Source organism: Lactuca serriola, chromosome 3 (genome assembly GCF_051521515.1).
Source record: "Lactuca serriola cultivar US96UC23 chromosome 3, Lser_US96UC23_V15, whole genome shotgun sequence".
NCBI classification, from domain to species: Eukaryota; Viridiplantae; Streptophyta; class Magnoliopsida; order Asterales; family Asteraceae; genus Lactuca; species Lactuca serriola.
The window spans coordinates 271403335-271422926 of record NC_136410.1 but is presented as its reverse complement, the minus strand read 5'-3'; positions in this window follow the sequence as shown (position 1 = coordinate 271422926).

The window sequence follows — 19592 nt, the reverse complement described above, 5'->3', positions numbered from 1 at the left end:
GTTTCCGGATGTGCTCCAAATCTATCTCCCTCTCCCTCGCCCTGGCAATCATAGAGTCCAAGGTAGGGCAAGCCGAAAAGCTAACATGCTCCCGGATGTCAGCTCGTAGCATATCATGGTAACAAGTCCTCCTCATGTCCTCGTCACCGGCATACTGGGGCACCAACAAAGCCCTCTCCCGGAACTTGGCGGTGATCTCCGCCACAGTCTCCGTCGTCTGTCTCATGTCAAGAAACTCCCTGGCCAGCTGCTGAAGCTCGACCGCCGGCGCAAACTCTGCCCTGAACCTGGTCACAAAGTCCGACCAGGTCATGGCCTCGATAGCTGAGGCTCCCAACGAGTCACCCACTGACTCCCACCAATCCCGGGCTCGGTCCCGTAAACATCCTGCTGCATACCTCATCTTCGACCCCTCAGGGCAGAAGCTAGTCAACTGGGCAGACTCGATGTCTGCAATCCATCGCCTGGCAGCAATGGGGTCTTTCACCCCATGGAAATCCGGCACACCACTGCCCCTGAAGTCCTTAAAGGACAATGTGCGAGACCCCGACTGGCCAGATGCCATGTCGCTCCTGAACGCCCTGAGGCGATCCTCCATCAACTCGATGATCCCTTCCTTGATCGACCCGAAGATAATGGGAGTCGACTCAAGGATACCCCTGGTAATCTCTGACGCGATGAACTCGCGTAGTCCCTCATCAACCGGCTCGGAACCTGATCCCGAACCTGACCCCTCTCCTGAACCGCCATCTACCGGCCTCGATCGAAGTACCACCATTCTGCAATACATAACACAATCATTAGTGATACTGATACTCCCTGAGGGATCACATCTACTTACAAGTTCCCTGGTATTATCTTGGTCATCCTTGGTTCGGCTACGGATCCTCTGCTTTCAGTAGTACGGGCCCATACTACCTTCCACATCTATCCGTACCTTCTTCAAGGAATGCCTCGACTCCACTAGATCCTTTTCACTACTGCTGATTACTGCTATACTCATCCTAGGCTTGCCCTAGGGAAATCTCTAGTTCCACTCTAACCAGTCCTCAGCTGCTGCAGGCCTTCTTGTAATGCCAATTAGCCATTACCCGAATACCATCACATGTGACGAGGCTCAGATAATCCTTCGAGTATCGGACTCGTCCCTACAACGGTTGGACTCAAACAAGAGCTGCGCAGTATGATCAAATCCGACACTCTAAGATTATTCAACCCTGATCACATGTGACGTGACGCATTCGCCTAATGGCTAACTCCCATTATTCAGAGTCCCACAAAGCACGAAGCAAGCAACATTCAGATAAGGGTGACAATCTCAATTAACTCTATCCACTTTCAGGAACTGAGCTAGCATAAAGTGCTAAGCTCATACTACCAGGCATAACCTAATCAGGCTATCCTACTTACTATCTACTCATTAACTAGCATGCAAGTTCTCATACAACTGAAACACATTAAGCAGGCACATAAGGCATCACTCCTAGATCCTTAGTCCTATTCTAGCATGCTGTTCTACAAAAGCTGATAAACATAACATAAACTTTTATAGGTACTTTGGGGATACTTACTTGAGCTCGGCCGGTCGCGCACATCACACACTTCGTTCTTTCTCAAAACTCTTTTCTCAATTTTAGAAAACATTTTCTTTTAGAAAATCTTTTAATCCCTCGATTTGAGTTCAAACACTCCCGAAGGTGTGTCCGAATCCCTCAAACCAGGGCTCTGATACCAACTTGTAACGACCCAATTTTCATGACCAAAAATTTCGTTTTAAACATTACTTTAGAAAATATTAAAAGCTAAAAACATTGTATGATCAAATCATAACACAAGTGAACCATGTCTAAAAGCCAATTCATACATTCAATCAAAATATCATAGTACAAATCCCAGTGAAGCTCGTAAATGCGGAAACCGGAGAGTGTGTGTGTGTGACATGCTGCTACCGCGCCGACTCCTTTCCCCTAGCTGAGGAGGTACCTGAAACCAAAACTGAAGACTGTAAGCACAAAGCTTAGTGAGTTCCCCCGTCGTACCACATACCATACAAACACGTAACATCCATACTGCCAGGCTATTCTGGGGTGCCTGACTACCCGGTACGGCCGTTCTGGGGTGCCGTCCTACCCGTGTCAAGCCATTCTGGGGTGCTAACTACCCATGTCAAGCCATTCTGGGGTGCTGACTACCCGTCGGTCCTAACAACCGACCACAGGGACTGGTCCCCTCATACTACCTCTATCGCATATAACATAACAAGCCAGCATGCAAACATATCATCATATACTGTCAGACGTATCTGGGGTGTCTGACTACCCTTCGGTCCTAACAACCGAACTCGACTACTATCACATACAACGTATCATGCTAGCATATAACATATCAGGTAGTAGTAAACCTAGATGATATCACAAAGACAATCATCTACCATACGACTCCTACTGGTGGGTCGGCGTTGTGGCCTTAGACCCACTGCTACTAGAAGGTAACTCACCTCGAAGCAGCTGCTGATCTGATCGGGAACTGACTGCCTACTGCTGCTGTTGCTACTGCTCCGGAAATCCTCTGGCTGCAATTCCCACAATATACCCAATCAAACACTACGCAATGACCTTTGGGTAAAAGACCATTTTACCCCTGACCATGCCCTAAGTCAAAGTCAGAGTCAACTTTCAGTTGACCCGACTCGCCGAGTCCCTATCCAAACGACTGCCCTGAATCCCGATCCTACCCATCGAGTTAGGCGACGACTCGACGGGTTTACCTTCTTAACCAATATTCAAGTCCTTCATCCTACTCGCCGAGTTGTATGAACAACTCGTCGAGATCATCTTCATCCGATGAACACTGATGCTAAGACTCGCCGAGTTGTATGAACAACTCGTCGAGTCCATCTTCATCCGATGAACACTTATGCTGAGACTCGCCGAGTTGTATGAACAACTCGCCGAGTCTGTTCTTGATCTAAGGAGATTGCCTTGAACTCGCCGAGTCAGGGCATTGACTCGCCGAGTACCTCCATAGATGAGTTAAGCTTCCGACTCACTGAGTCACACCTCGTGACTCACTGCTCACTCGACACTACGAAAAGGGGACAAACTCGGAGACTCACGAACAGACTCGCCGAGTCATATGAACGACTCGCCGAGTCGTTGCCATGCATCCACTAAATACACAGATTTTCTCGATTCCAGTCCATGCCATTCACAGATCTGGACGTCTAGGACACGCATCCACTCGGCGAGTCGGACCTATGACTCACCGAGTCCAAGGCTAAAAGAAAGGAAATACTCAAATAACATTTACGTACCAGGAACCGGGTGCTACAAATATAAGGACTAATTTGTTAATTAATTAAATGAAACATGGAGAATCTGGAATGTTCTAGATAAAACGATTGGAATATCAGATAATTATTAAAGATGAGGATAATTATTTTGAGCCATGATATTTATCTGTTAGGGTTTGAATCCTTTCCCTATAAATAGAAAGGCCTATATTCGGGTTTAAAAGTTAGAGAAATCAATCTAAACCCTAAGAAATCTGGTGGTACTCTCAAGATCCAGAAAAACCCTAAAACATGACCCCAAACGTCATGTAGAAGGTCTCGATCTGTAGATTTTTTTGATTTCAAAGCTGCTTACTGTTTCAGTGTTTTCCAAACTATTTTTTTCTTATTAGGTGCGATTAAAAAGATGGATTCTTCGTTGGATCCTCCAAAGTCCAATCAATTGGCGAAGTCTAAGAAATCGAAGATCACAAAGTTATGTTTCCTTCCTTCTTGCTTTGCTCAATTAGGTTTCCTAGACATGGTTGAATATGGTTCCTCTCTTGGGTTCATGTGTTATGAGTTTTGCTTATCTATATGATTTTCTTGTGTACCTTTGTGGTCTCACAACCCAACAGTGGTATCAAAGTTTAGATGTTCACATCTATGACACATAGGGTTTTTGTTATTTTGTGTTTATTGAGTTTATATGAACAGATCTAATTTGATTTCTAAAATTTTAAATTAGTTTCAAGTTCTTTTAGAATTACCTGAAAAATTCGTTAGGGTTAAAACTGTTTTTCGTCTATGTGGTGCGTAGGTCACTCTACGCGGGGCGTAGGGGCTAATATAGCAAACCATAGTTTTTACCTGTTGAAATCTTGACTGATTACGAAAGGTTATACTCAGACTCAAGGAATTGATTATGAGAAAACTTTCTTGACGGTAGCAATGATCAAATCTATTAGGATACTATTTGTCATAGTTGCTTTTCATGACTATGAAATTTAGAAAATGGATGTAAACATTGTTTTCCTTAATGGAAAACTGATTAAGGATGTGTATCTAACACAACCCGAGGGTTTTTTAGAGTCCAAGTATCCAAATTTAATGTGCAAGTTTGATAGGTCCATATATGGACTCAAACAAGCATCTCGTAGATGGAACATCTGTTGTAATGAGAAGATCAAAGAGTTTGGTTTCTTAAGAAATTAAGATGAGAAATGTATAGAACTAGTGGGAGCAGTGTAGTCTTCCTTATTTTATATGTTGATGACATATTACTCATAGGAAACGACATCTCAACATTGCAAGATGTAAAAGTTTGTCTTGGGAAATGTTTCGCTATGAATGACATAGGAGAAGTTGCGTACATACTGATGAGTTTTATAGGTTATAAATACATGTATAATGCGGAAAAACACTTAACAATCAGGAGGGCACATGTAACCTATAAGGATCTATGCCATAACATGTAACGACGTAAATTTTCAAAACAATTTTTCATTTTTAAAACGTAATTTCATTCGAGACAAAACCATAAAATCCAATGTAATATGGTCATTATACAAAACATATCAAATCCCAAGATCAAAACATATCCAAATCCGTCTGTGTGCGTACGAGTCACGCCGACGCCTTCCCACGGTCCTCACTAGTACCTGAAACACATTACACATAAACACTGTAAGCAAGAAGCTTAGTGAGTTCCCCATATACCACATACACATATACGCCTTTCCAGGCCATACTCTTCATGACCTTCCGGTCCATGTGTCTTAGGGGACTTCCGTCCCAGTCTCAGTAGACCTTCCGGTCCTACCCATATCGACCTTCCGGTCCATGACTCCCTGACCTTCCGGTCCATGTCATAATGCCTTCCGACCCATATCATACATAGCATACATATCACATACATAACGCAAACAACACATGCAACACATAACATATAGTACATGCATCTCATAGCATACAAGACCTTCTAGTCACACATAAGTACCCTTCCGGGTACAGTATAGTGAGAAGACTCACCTCGAGTAAATCTCGGAAATCTCGGACTCTGTGAGATAAGATCTAGCCTCCGCCTAATCATAACAAACACTTCTCATTAATACATTTCCCCAAGGCTAGACTCTTTTCTTTCCTATCATTCTCATAAGGGTAAAAGACCATTTTACCCCTCTCATGGCTCAAATACCCTAAAGTTGACCAAACCCTAAAAGTCAACAAAAGTCAACCTTCTGAGGTACGTGGTGCGTACCAGATCTGTACGCTGAGCGTACCCGAAGGATTCACAAAATCGGGGTACACGGCCCCTTACGTCGCGCGTACTGGGATTACGCCCAGCGTAACTCCCAGCTTTCTCCTCCTTTTTATTCAGGTCTTAATCGGTTAAGACTTGCGTCGAAAATCCAGATCTGACTTCTCTAATACGACTTAATCCATAAAGTTGGTGACTTTAAGCCTTTGAATGGCTGTGGAAGTCACCAACACCCAAACACATTCCATTTCCAACCTTAAAAGGTCCATATCTCATGCATGAACAAACTTTAACAACCAAGACTAGATTTTTATCACATAACAACACTAAATGAGCTAGTATGGGACAAATCTCGGCTTCTATGAGATCAACTACTCAAAAAGCTATGAACTAGGGGACCAAAAACCCTAAAACTTCTCTCAAAGCATGAGCAGAAAAGATGCAAATCTTGAAGCTTTTTACCTCAAAATGAAGCTTCTTTCACTGCTAAACTCGGATCCAAAAGCTTGAGCTCCAACCCTTCCTGTTCCAAGGCTATCACTTTGCTCCAAATGGCCAAGAACACAATACAAAGCCCTCCTAGACACTCCCTTTCTATATGAACGAGATTTAGGGTTTTGAAATGGTAAAGCTCTGGGAAAAGGTGGCCAACAAAAGGGCCTTAAGGTTGCTTAAATAGGGAGGCTCAACATATTAGGGTTTCTCTTCTGGGTCGGGTACGCCCTGCGTACCTGGCGACCCTTCTCGCTCAAGACGCGGACGAGTACGCTAAGCGTACACCCCAGTACGCCCCGCGTACTCGCCAAGCATGCATTTCCTTAACAAGGGCCAAATGTGCTAATTGCTCAAAGATGAAGGTTCATAAGGTATACCTGATTTTTGGGATGTTATAATTCTCCCCCACTAGAACCAGACTTCGCCATCGAAGTCTCATGCTGTGAACAACTCCGGATGCTGCTCCCTTATCTCCGACTCCGGCTCCCAGGTCAGCTCAGACCCTTTCCGATGTTGCCACTGGACCTGCACCAGGGGCACTTCCTTGTTTCTCAGAACCTTGATCTTCCGATCCAAGATTGCGATCGGCTTCTCAGCATAATTCAGATTCGCGTCCACCTGGATATCCTCTAATGGTACCACTGCCGACCCATCAACTATACACTTCCTTAGCTGCGACACGTGGAAGGTATCATGAATATGGTCCAACTCCACAGGTAGCTCCAAACGATATGCTACTCTGCCCACCCTCGCGATCACCTTAAACGACCCAATATACCGGGGCCCCAGCTTGCCCCTCTTCCTGAATCAAATCACTCCTCTCCAAGGAGACACTTTTAGGAGAACAAAATCCCTGACCTGGAACTTGAGCTCGGATCGTCGCCTATCTGCATAACTCTTCTGGCGACTCTGAGCGGTCAACAACCTTTGTCTGACCTGCTGTATCTAATCTGTCGTCTGAAGCACTATATCCGTACTCCCCATCACACGCTGCCCTACCTCGCCCCAGCAAATGGGAGTCTGGCACCTCCTCCCATACAACAGCTCAAAAGGTGGCATACCAATGCTTGTGTGATGGCTGTTGTTATAGGAAAACTCAGCCAAGGGCAAATACGTGTCCCAGCTCCCTCTGAAGTCCAATACACATGCCCGAAGCATATCCTCGAGTGTCTGAATCGTCCGCTCACTTTGTTCGTCCGTCTGTGGGTGGTATGCGGTACTAAAATGCAGCCTCGTACCCAACTCCTCGTGAAACTTCTTCCAGAATCTGGAAGTAAAACGCACATCTCGGTCTGAAACAATCGAGATCGGTACTCCATGCCGCGATACCACATCCCTCACAAACAACTCTGCCAACCTCTCAGCAGAAGAACTCTCACTGATAGCAAGAAAGTGAGCGCTCTTCGTCAACCTGTCCATAATCACCCAAATCGCATCGACACCTCTCGCAGTCCTTGGCAATTTGGTGATAAAATCCATGGTAATCTGTTCCCACTTCCACTCGGGAATCTCCAATGGCTACAACTTACCATGGGGACACTGGTGTTCGGCCTTAACCTTGCGACAGGTCAAGCACCTCTCCACGAACCATGCGACATCTCTCTTCATATAGGGCCACCAATATTCCCTTTTCAGGTCCAAAAACATCTTAGTGGCCCTGGGATGGATCGAGAACCTCGGTCTATGTGCCTCCTCCATTAAGATGGTACGTGTTCCGCCCACAAACGGTACCCAAATCCGACCCTGAAAGGTCATAAGTCCTCGACTATCGGTAACGCACTCCGATACTTGCCCGATCACCCGCTCCCTTTTGCGGTTCTCCGGTCTCACGGCCTCCGCCTGGGCCCCTCGGATGGTGTCCAACACTGGAGTCATCACTGTCAATCTCATGCAAACGTCTCGTATCGGGGCGCTCTCCGCCTTACGGCTCAAGGCATCGGCTACAACATTAGTCTTGCCCGGGTGGTACAAGATCTCACAATCATAATCCTTTACCACATTCAACCATCTCCTCTGGCGCATATTCAGGTTGGGCTGATCCATCAAGTACTTCAAACTCTTGTGGTCCGTTTATATGGTACACCGAACCCCATACAGATAATGACACCAGATCTTGAGGGCGAACACCACAGCCCCTAGCTCCAGGTCGTGGGTGGGATACCTCGTCTCATGAGGCTTTAGCTGCCTCGATGCATATGCTATCACATGCCCCCTCTGCATAAGCATTGCTCCCAACCTGGATATCGATGAATCACAGTACACCACAAAATCCTCTATCCCTTCCGGGAGTGTGAGCACCGGAGCTTCGCACAATTTCTGGCGAATTGTCTCAAATGAGGTCTGCTGCTCCGGATCCCAGGAAAAAGCGACACCTTTCCGGGTCAACTTGGTGAGTGGCACGACAATCTTGGAGAAATCCCTGATAAATCTCCAGTAATAGCAAGCCCATCCTAGAAAGCTCCTGATCTTGGTGGGCGATCTCGGCACCTCCCACCTCATGACCGCCTCAATCTTGTCCGGATCGACCAAAATCTCACTCTGATTGACGAGATGCCCCAAGAACTGGACATCTCGTAACCAGAACTTGCACTTGGAGAATTTGGCATAAAGCCTCTCCGATCTCAGAACCTAAGGATCTCCCTCAAATGCTCCTCATGCTGCTCTCTAGATCTCGAATACACCAAAATATCATTGATAAACACAATCACTGACCGATCCAGCATCGGTCTGCACACCCTGTTCATGAGATCCATGAACGCTGTTGGCGCATTGGTGAGCCCAAAAGGCATCACCACGAACTCGTAATGCCATAACGAGTTATGAACATCGTCTTCTAGATATCTTCATCCCGAACCCTCATCTGGTGATAACCCGACCTCAAGTCTATCTTGGAGAACCAAGACGCCCCATGCAACTGATCGAACATATCATCGATCCTCGGTAACGGATAACGGTTCTTGACCGTCAACTTGCTCAACTCCCGGTAATCAATGCACATCCGGTGTGAACCATCCTTTTTCTTGACAATAAGGATCGGTGCTCCCCAAGGCGAGCTACTCGGTCGAATAAACCCCTTCCCCAGCAGCTCCTGAAGCTGCGAGGATAACTCCTGCATCTCTGGCAGCGTGAGGCGATAAGGCGCCTTGGCGATAGGTGGTGCTCCCGGAACCAAATCGATACGGAACTCCACTTGCCTCTCGGGAGGCACACCCGACAATTCCTCGGGAAAAACATCTGGGAACTCCCACACTATCGGAACCTCATCAATCGAACATGGCCTCCCAGCGGCCACTTGCATGTCCATCACATAGGCTACGAATCCGCTGCAGCCCTGCTGCAGACTCTGTCTCGCCCTGGCAGTCGAACAAAACGCTGACCCACATCGGGTTCCCTCGCCGTACACCATAAGTACTCCCCCACTAGGGTCTCGTATCGTCACCAACTGACGCTCGTAGTCTATAACAGCTCCAAATCGGCTCAACCAATCCATGCCCACTATAACACACGACCCCCATCGCAATCGGGACCAGATCTATCGGGAACTCCACACCGAAGATCTCAAGGATACATCCTCGAATCACATCCGTAGCATACACCACTCGCTCGTCAGCTATAGAAACTCGCAGAGGTCGACTCAACGGCTCTCGACGGATACTAATGTGCTGACTAAATGCCAAGGAAACAAATGACCGACTCGCACCCAAGTCAAATAACACCAAAGCAGGTACATAACTCAAAAGAAAAGTACCTACGCGTATCATCATATAAGCACAATATCTCAACTCAAAAAAAAGATAAATATAGAATACATACCAGCCACAACATCGGGCACTGCACGGACCTCCTCCGCAGTCAACTAGAAAGCTATCCCACGAGCCTTCGGAGCCTCAGCCTTCACTGGCCGAACCTCGGTAACCCTAGCAGCAGGCGCAAATCCTTGTGCTGACCCCTGATGCAACTCCGGACACTCGGCCTTCTGATGGCCAGTTTGGTTGCAATGAAAGCAAACCATAAATCCCTTGGGGCAATCCTTGGCGATATGCCCCTCCTTGCCACATTTGTAGCAAACACCCGATCGACAGACCCCCTTATGTCCCTTGACGCACTTCCCGCAAGTGCGGCCCTTCTGGCCTCCAGTCCTCGAATCAGCGGACTTGGTCCGCTTGGCTGCCGGCTGAGACTGATCCGGCCGCCAATCCATCCTCTGAGACTCGGCCTCCTCCCTGGCCTGAGTCTCCAACTCAATCTCCCTCTTCCGGGTATTTTCCTGGAGCTCAGCAATGTCCGGTACGTTTAGTTCGACACGAACTCCTTAATGTCTCTCCTCAGAACGCCCAAATACCGACTCATACGTGCATGCTCAGTAGACACCTGCTCAGGGCAGAACATCGCCCTCTCATGAAACTTCCTCGTAATCACAGTGACCAAATCAGTACCCTTCTTGAGGCTCAAGAACTCCTGAACCAACCATTCCCTCTCCACTAGGGGAACATACTCATCTCTGAACATGGTGGTGAACCTCTCCCAGGTCACCTCTGAGATCTCTGCAACTGTAAAGCTTGCCGTCACGAACTTCCACCAGTCCTTCGCTCCCAAGCGAAGCTGGTTCAATGTGAACCGAACCCTCAGATGCTCCGGACATGAACACGTATAGAAGCATCGCTCAATATTAGCAATCCATCTCATCAAAACGATCGGATCCTGTGTCCCATCAAACTCAGGTGGCTTCGTGTTGTTGAACTCCCGAAACAACAACGAGTCACCTCCCTGAGGCCTGGCAGCAGCCACAACTGCGGTAGCTGCAGCGGCTGCAGCCTCAGTCAACGCGACATACCGCTCATCGAAAGTGTCAATTAGAGTGGTCTTGATAGACCCAAACATCTCTGGAATATCGGCCCTGATCGCCACCGCCAACTCATCGTGGATCATCTGACGAAGCTCCTCGTCACTCACACTGCTCGCCTCAGGTCTGTGGCGTGTCCCAACCATGATGTCTCTGAAATATAACATAATAATATCAAAGACTCGTTCGAGCATGCTCTCACTCGATAACTCAACCCTACTTGTTCCTTAGTACCCAAAGGATTCTTACTTAGAGTGCGCACTGCTCCGGTGTCTTCCGTAGTACGGGCCCTTATACTACTGCCTACATCGCATGAGTATTCACCCTAAGTCCTCCTCCTTGGATCCTAGATCACAAGTACTCTATATCTCGCTGGCATAGGCTACCCTTCGGTATACCTCTTATCAGCCCCTCACTGCTACCTACTCGCTCTCAAGCATCACACAACAGCACAGTCCTTCCTAGGCTAAGGCATCACAAAATCAGGCCACTCTAGTCCTAATACGAATACCTAGCCAGTTCTAGCATGCATAACATAACATATCATATCTCATAACACACAATGTAAGGGCAGTTTGGGGATTCACCGTTCGGGCGTTGGCTGACCGTACACACTGCTCCGCTCTAGTTGTCTCAAAATTTCTTGCTTTTTAGAAAAATTAGTTTTATCGTTTGAAAATTTTCTCAAATCCTCAGTTTGAGTTTAGATACGCCCGAGGGTGCATCCGAGTCCCTCAAACCAAGGCTCTAATACCAACATGTAACGATGTAAATTTTCAAAACAATTTTTCATTTTTAAAACGTAATTTCATTCGAGACAAAACCATAAAATCCAATGTAATATGGTCATTATACAAAACATATCAAATCCCAAGATCAAAACATATCCAAATCCATTTGTGTGTGTACGAGTCACGCCGACGCCTTCCCACGGTCCTCACTAGTACCTGAAACACATTACACATAAACACTGTAAGCAAGAAGCTTAGTGAGTTCCCCATATACCACATACACATATACGCCTTTCCAGGCCATACTCTTCATGACCTTCTGGTCCATGTGTCTCAGGGGACTTCCGTCCCAGTCTCAGTAGACCTTCCGGTCCTACCCATACTGACCTTCCGGTCCATGACTCCCTGACCTTCCGGTCCATGTTATAATGCCTTCCGGCCCATATCATACATAGCATACATATCACATACATAACGCAAACAACACATGCAACGCATAACATACAGTACATGCATCTCATAGCATACAATACCTTCTGGTCACACATAAGTACCCTTCCGGGTACAGTATAGTGAGAAGACTCACCTCGGGTAAATCTCGGAAATCTCGGACTCTGTGAGATAAGATCTAGCCTCCGCCTAATCATAACAAACACTTCTCATTAATACATTTCCCCAAGGCTAGACTCTTTTCTTTCCTATCATTCTCATAAGGGTGAAAGACCATTTTACCCCTCTCATGGCTCAAATACCCTAAAGTTGACCAAACCCTAAAAGTCAACAAAAGTCAACCTTCTGAGGTACGCGGCGCGTATCAGATCTGTACGCTGAGCGTACCCGAAGGCTTCACAGAATCGGGGTACGCGGCCCCTTACGCCACGCGTACTGGGATTACGCCCAGCGTAACTCCCAGCTTTCTCCTCCTTTTCAATCAGGTCTTGATCGGTTAAGATTTGCATCCAAAATCTAGATCTGACTTCTCTAATACGACTTAATCCATAAAGTTGGTGACTTTAAGCCTTTGCATGGCCGTGGAAGTCACCAATACCCAAAACATTCCATTTCCAACCTTAAAAGGTCCATATTTCATGCATGAACAAACTTTAACAACCAAGACTGGATTTTTATCACATAACAACACTAAATGAGCTAGTATGGGATAGATCTCGGCTTCTATGAGCTCAACTACTCAAAAAGCTATGAACTTGGGGGACCAAAAATGTAACACCCGGAATTTCAGGTATTATATTTATTCATTTTATTTTGAGTTTAGTGGAAGAACTCGACGAGTTGGTGCGAAGACTCGCCGAGTAGAGACGCGATTTCTCACTCGGATTAATGACCGGACTCGGCGAGTCACATTGGTGGACTCGGCGAGTCTTCGCTGATTAATGAAACCCTAATTTCTCGGGTTTCGGGCCTATTTAAAGGGCCTTATGGCCGTCATTTGTGCTCACCAGTCCCCAGAGTGAAACCCTAGTGAGCTTGAGTGTTTGGAGTGAGATAAGGAGCCATTGTTGACCTTGGAGGTGTTATCTAGCAAGGGAAAGGAAGAAATAGCCAAGGGGAAACAAGAGGATCAACTTCCTGAAGATCTGAGGTCCAGAACATCACGTTTGAGGTACTATTTTCGAACCATTCTCTGTTATGGTGATGTTCATGTTGATTTAGGGCTTATTGAGCCCTTTTGTGGCTAGATCTAGTGCTTCCTTGGTCCCTTAAGCGAGTTAGGTTCTGGATCTGGACCCCTGGAGGTCCAGAGTGTCCCTTTGTCCAAGCTTTTTATGAATCCATGGAGGTTTTGGATTGGGGTCTTTGTGCTTGAGGTCAAAACACCATTTATGAGTCATTAGGTGTGTTATGAGCGCCAAGACATGAACTTTACGTGACGAATAAGCTTGAAAGTACTGGATCTATGAGTTAGTGAAGCAGATCTGACCTCAGAAGGTCGTTTGGGGTTGTGCATGGAATGCACTCGTCGAGTCCATTTCCAGACTCGACGAGTTGGTGCCGATTGTATAGTGATTTCGAACCAGTGTTTGAGTAACCGAGTCGGGTGAGTGACTCGGTGAGTCGGAAGGGACTCAGAGGAATTAGGTCCCCGTAGAGACTCGACGAGTCCACGCCAGACTCAACGAGTTGAGTTGACCGTTGACCATTGACCAGAGTTGACCAATGTTGACTTGATAGGGTTAGTCAACCTTAGTTGGAAAAGTGTTAATTAGAGATGTATTGTGTTATAGGAGGACTATAGCTCGGGAGATCGAGCACTAGTGATTTCAGGGATTTGCGAGTTATCGAGATACACGAGGTGAGTCTTCTCACTATACTTTACCTTGAGTAGGTAATCAGAGTTAGGTGACAGAGTATTTGTATGCTATATGTATGTTATGTGTTGTACTGCATTATTTCTATGTGATTTATGTTGTGCATGTTTATAGAGTTGGAACCGGAAGGTTCACAGAGTTAGAACCAGAGGGTTCACAGAGTAGGGTCCATGGACCCACAGAGTTATAGCCTCGAGTGGCTAATATGTGCTATGTGTGGTATTTTGGGGAACTCACTAAGCTTTGTGCTTACAGTGTTTGGTGTTATTTGTTTCAGGTACTAGTGATGACCGCAGGAAGGCGCCGGCCTGATCAGTACACACACGGGATTTTTGTTATGAGTTCTTGGGATTTTTATATGTTATGGATTTGAGTTTCAAACACTGATGTTTTTATGAATACTAAATGAATTATGCTTTTTATAAAATGCGAAAAATTGTTTTGAAATTTACGGTGTTACATGTTGGTATCAGAGCCTTGGTTTGAGGGATTCAAGTACACCTTCGGGCGTATTTGAACTCAAACTGAGGATTTGAAAAATATTTTCAAAAGGAGTAAAAGATTTTGGAAAACGCAGAGCAGAGTCATGTGTACGATCAGTCCGCGCCCGAATGGTGATTTCCCAAGATACCCTCATATTATGTGTTATGATATTGATATGATGTATTCTCATGCTAGAGTAGGCTAGGTACTCCTATTAGGACTAGAATGGACTGATTTGTGATGCCTTAGCCTAGGGAGAGGTGAGCTGCTATGAGATGCTTGAGAGTGAGTAGGTAGCAGCGAGGAGCTTATGAGAGATCTGTTAGAGAGTGGATTATGCATAATAGAGTACTTGGAACTTGGGATCCGAAGAGGAGGACTTGGGGTGTATTCTGATACGGTGCGGACAGTAGTATTGGGCCCGTACTACTGAAGGCACCGGGGCGGTGTACAGCCCAAGTAAGAATCTTTGGAATGCCAAGGATCACGGAGGGATGAGTTGTCGAGTGTGAGTATGCTCAAATGGATTCTAATTTATCGTATGTTGTATTTCAGAGGTAGATCATGGTGAGGACACGTCTTATGCCTGAGAGCAGTGGGGCCAGTGACGAGGAGATCCGCCAGATCATCCATGAGGAGGTGGCTGCTGCCATCAGGGCAGAGATACCAGAGATGTTCGGATCTATTAAGACCACGTTGATTGAGACTTTCGACGAGCGTTATGCTGCTCTTTCTGAGGCTGCTGTTGCAGCGGCCACCGCAGTTATTGCTGCCGCGAGGCCGCAGGGTGGTGATGCGTTGCTGTTCCGAGAGTTCAGCAACACAAAACCGCCGGAGTTTAACGGGACCCAGGACCCGGTGGCGGCGAGGAGATGGATTTCAGACATAGAGGGTTGTTTCTTCACTTGCTCATCTCCTGAGCATTTGAGAGTCCGGTTCGCACTGAACTAGCTTCGCTTGGGAGCGAAGGACTGGTGGAAATTTGTGACGGCGCACTATACACCTGCTGAGCTTGCATCAGTGACCTGGGAGAGGTTCACTGCTATGTTCCGAGATGAGTACAATCCCCAGGTGGAGAGGGAGCGTTCAGCCCAGGAGTTTCTGACCCTCAAGCAGGGTACTGAGTCTGTTACGGTGATTACTAGGATGTTCCACGAGAGGGAGATGTTCTGCCCTGAGCACGTGTCTACTGAGCAGGCACGTATGAGCCGATATTTGAGTATCTTGAGGAGAGACATTCGGGAGTTCGTGATGAACTCCTCATACCGGACATTTACCGAGCTTCAGGCAAATGCCCGGAAGAGGGAGATTAAGCTAGAGACTCAGGCTAGGGTGGAGGCGGAGTCTCAGGGGAGGGATCGACGACCGACACAGTCCCAGCCGGCAGCCAAGCGGGCCAAGCCCGCTGATCCCAAATTAGGGAGCCATAAGGGCCGCACTTTTGGAAAGTGTGGCAAGGGTCATGATGGAGTTTGTAGGGTTGGATCTTGCTACAAGTGTGGCAAGGAGGGGCATATGGCCAAGGACTGCACCAAGGGGTTTGCAGTGTGTTTTCACTGCAACCAAACCGGACACCGGAAGGCAGCGTGTCCGCAGTTGCGGGGATCAGCTCAGGGAGCACCTCAGGGATCTGCCCCTGCCGCCATCAGAGCTACCGAGAGTCGGCCAGTGAAGGCCGAGACGCCGAGGGAACGAGGGAGAGCCTTTTAGTTGACCGCGGAGGAGGTCCGCGCAGCGCCCGATGTCGTGGCTGGTATGTATTCTTTCGTGTATTTATTTTGATGTTGAGATATTATGCTTATATTATGTTATGCGTAGGTACTTTTCTTGTGAATTATGTACCTGCCTTGGTGTTATTTGACTCGGGTGCGAGTCGGTGTTTTGTATCTTTGGCTTTTAGTCAGTATATCAGTATTAGTCGTGAGGCGTTGAGTCGGCCTCTGAGAGTTTCCATAGCTGACGAGAGAGTGATATATGCCACGGAGGTGATCCGTGGGTGCGTATTCGAGATTTTCGGTGTTGAGTTCCCGATTGATTTGGTTCCTATTGCGATGGGTGATGTCTGTGTCATTGTGGGCATGGACTGGTTGAGCAGATTCGGTGCGGTTATCGACTGCGAGCGACAGCTGGTGACCATACGAGACCCAATGGGGGATTTCTTACGGTGTACGGAGAGGGTACACATTCCGGGTCAGCGTTTTGTTCGGCCGCTAAGGTGAGGCAGTGTCTACAGCAGGGCTGTAAGGGCTTTGTGGCATATGTGATGGATACGCGGGTTGATTCAGAGAGGCCGAGGTCAGTTGAGGAGGTTCTGATAGTGCGTGAGTTCCCAGATGTATTTCCAGAGGAGTTGTCGGGTGTACCTCCCGTGAGGCAGGTGGAGTTCAGTATCGATTTAGTTCCGGGGGTCGCGCCTATTGCCAAGGTGCCTTATCACCTTGCACCTCCAGAGATGCAAGAGTTATCCTCGCAGCTTCAGGAGTTGCTGGGAAAGGGATTTATTCGGCCGAGCAGCTCGCCATGGGGAGTGCCTATCCTTTTTGTCAAGAAGAAGGATGGTTCACACCAGATGTGTATTGATTACCGGGAGTTGAACAAGCTGACGATCAAGAACCGTTACCCGTTGCCGAGGATCGACAATTTGTTCGACCAGTTGCAGGGAGCATCTTGGTTCTCCAAGATCGATTTGAGGTCTGGATATCATCAGGTGAAGGTGCAAGACGAGGACATCCAGAAGACAGCGTTCAGGACGCGTTATGGGCATTACGAGTTTGTGGTGATGCCTTTCGGACTCACCAATGCCCCGACAGTGTTCATGGATCTCATGAACCGAGTGTGCAGGCCGATGTTGGATCGGTCGGTGATTGTATTCATCGACGACATTTTAGTATATTCGAGGTCTAGAGAGCAGCATGAGGAGCATTTGAGGAAGATCCTCAGAGTTCTGAGATCGGAGAGGCTTTATGCCAAATTCTCCAAGTGTGATTTCTGGTTGCGAGAGGTCCAGTTCCTAGGACATCTCGTTAACCAGAAAGGGATATTGGTCGACCCGGCCAAAGTTGAGGCAGTGATGAGTTGGGAGGTGCCGAGGTCACACTCCGAGATCAGGAGTTTCTTAGGGTTGGCAGGTTATTATCGGAGATTTATCAGGGATTTCTCTAATATCGCAGTGCCACTCACCAGGTTGCCCCGGATGGGTGTCGCTTTTCATGGGGCCCCGAGCAGCAGGCCTCCTTTGAGACGCTTCGCCAAAGGTTATGCGAAACCCCGATGTTAGCCCTCCCCGGAGGGGATGGAGGACTTTGTGGTATACTGTGATGCGTCGATCTTGGGGTTGGGAGCGGTGCTGATGCAGAGAGGGCATGTGATAGCATACACATCGAGGCAGCTGAAGCCTCATGAGACGAGGTATCCCACCCATGATCTAGAGTTGGGGGCAGTGGTGTTCACCCTCAAAATTTGGCGTCACTATCTGTATGGGGTTCGGTGTACGATATACACAGACCATAAGAGCCTGAAGTATTTGATGGATCAGCCTAACCTAAATATGCAGTAGAGGAGGTGGTTGGATGTGGTCAAGGATTATGATTGTGAGATCTTGTACCATCCGGGCAAGGCTAATGTGGTAGCCGACGCCCTGAGTCGCAGGGCGGAGAGCGCCCCATTGCGGGATGTATGTTTGCGGTTGACCGTGATGGCTCCGGTGTTGGACGCCATTCGTGGAGCACAGGCTGAGGCCGTGAGATCGGAGAACCAGAAGAGAGAGCGAGTTGTTGGATTGGTATCGGAGTTTGTTACCGATGGTCGGGGGCTTATGACATTTCAGGGGCGTATATGGGTACCGTTTGTGGGAGGGACGCGTACCATTTTGATGGAAGAGGCTCATCGGTCGAAATTCTCGATCCATCCTGGGGCCACTAAGATGTATTTAGACCCGAGGAGAGAGTATTGGTGGACCTATATGAAGAGGGATGTTGCATGGTTTGTGGAGAGGTGCTTAACTTGCCGTAGGGTTAAGGCCGAGGACCAGAGACCGCATGGTAAGTTGCAGCCATTGGAGGTTCCCGAATGGAAGTGGGAATAGATTACTACGGATTTTATCACCAAATTGCCAAGGACTGCTAGGGGAGTCGATGCAATTTGGGTGATTGTGGACAGGTTGACAAAGAGCGCCCACTTCCTTGCTATCAGTGAGAGTTCTTCCGCAGAGAAATTAGCAGAGATGTACGTGAGGGAAGTGGTATCTCGACATGGAGTGCCGATCTCGATTGTTTCAGATTGGGATGTGCATTTTACTTCCAGATTCTGGAAGAAGTTTCACGAGGATTTGGGTACTAGGCTGCATTTTAGTACCGCATATCACCCCAGACTGACAGACAGAGTGAGCGGACGATTCAGACGCTCGAGGACATGCTCCGGGCATGTGTGTTGGACTTCGGGGGGAGTTGGGACACGTATTTGCCCTTGGCAGAGTTTTCCTACAACAACAGCCATCATTCGAGCATTGGTATGCCGCCCTTTGAGCTGTTGTGTCACACCCCCGAACCAGACGGCGGAAACGTCCGGGGGCTGTTGTGACTCAATTGAATACCATAACATTGAATATATATGAAACATAACAACATTCGTCACCATGCATTAATATAGTACAACCAGTAGCGTTTACATGAAATACATTGTTTAAACATTACATTCCCAAAAATGAGATGTTCGGTTCGTACATCAATAAACTGCAAGCCACCACTGAATATTATTTCCTTTGTATCACTGGTTCCCTGAGAATACAAGTATTTTGAAAAACGTCAACATATGAAATGTTGGTGAGTTCATAAGTAGTGTTTTAAAATCCAATGTTTTGTATTGTTTGAAAACCACCAGAAAATCCGATATTTTCTGAAAATAGTATAGTCAAAAAGGTGTGAAGATCCATAGGTATGCTTGTTTGTTTCTATACTTGTAAAAATTGTTCATTAAAGTTGTATGCATTTCGAGTCCGATATGTATTGAAAACCTAGGAAAACCCGATGTTTTCCTAATTCTTCGAATTCCATGAAGTTACGTTGAAACCATTGCAAAAAAGAGTAGTCTCATTCCCAGGCGACGTTGGATTATTTTTGAGCATGATTAATTGCTACAAACACGCATTACACAAACGACCAGTTTATAGCTATACTAACGATCC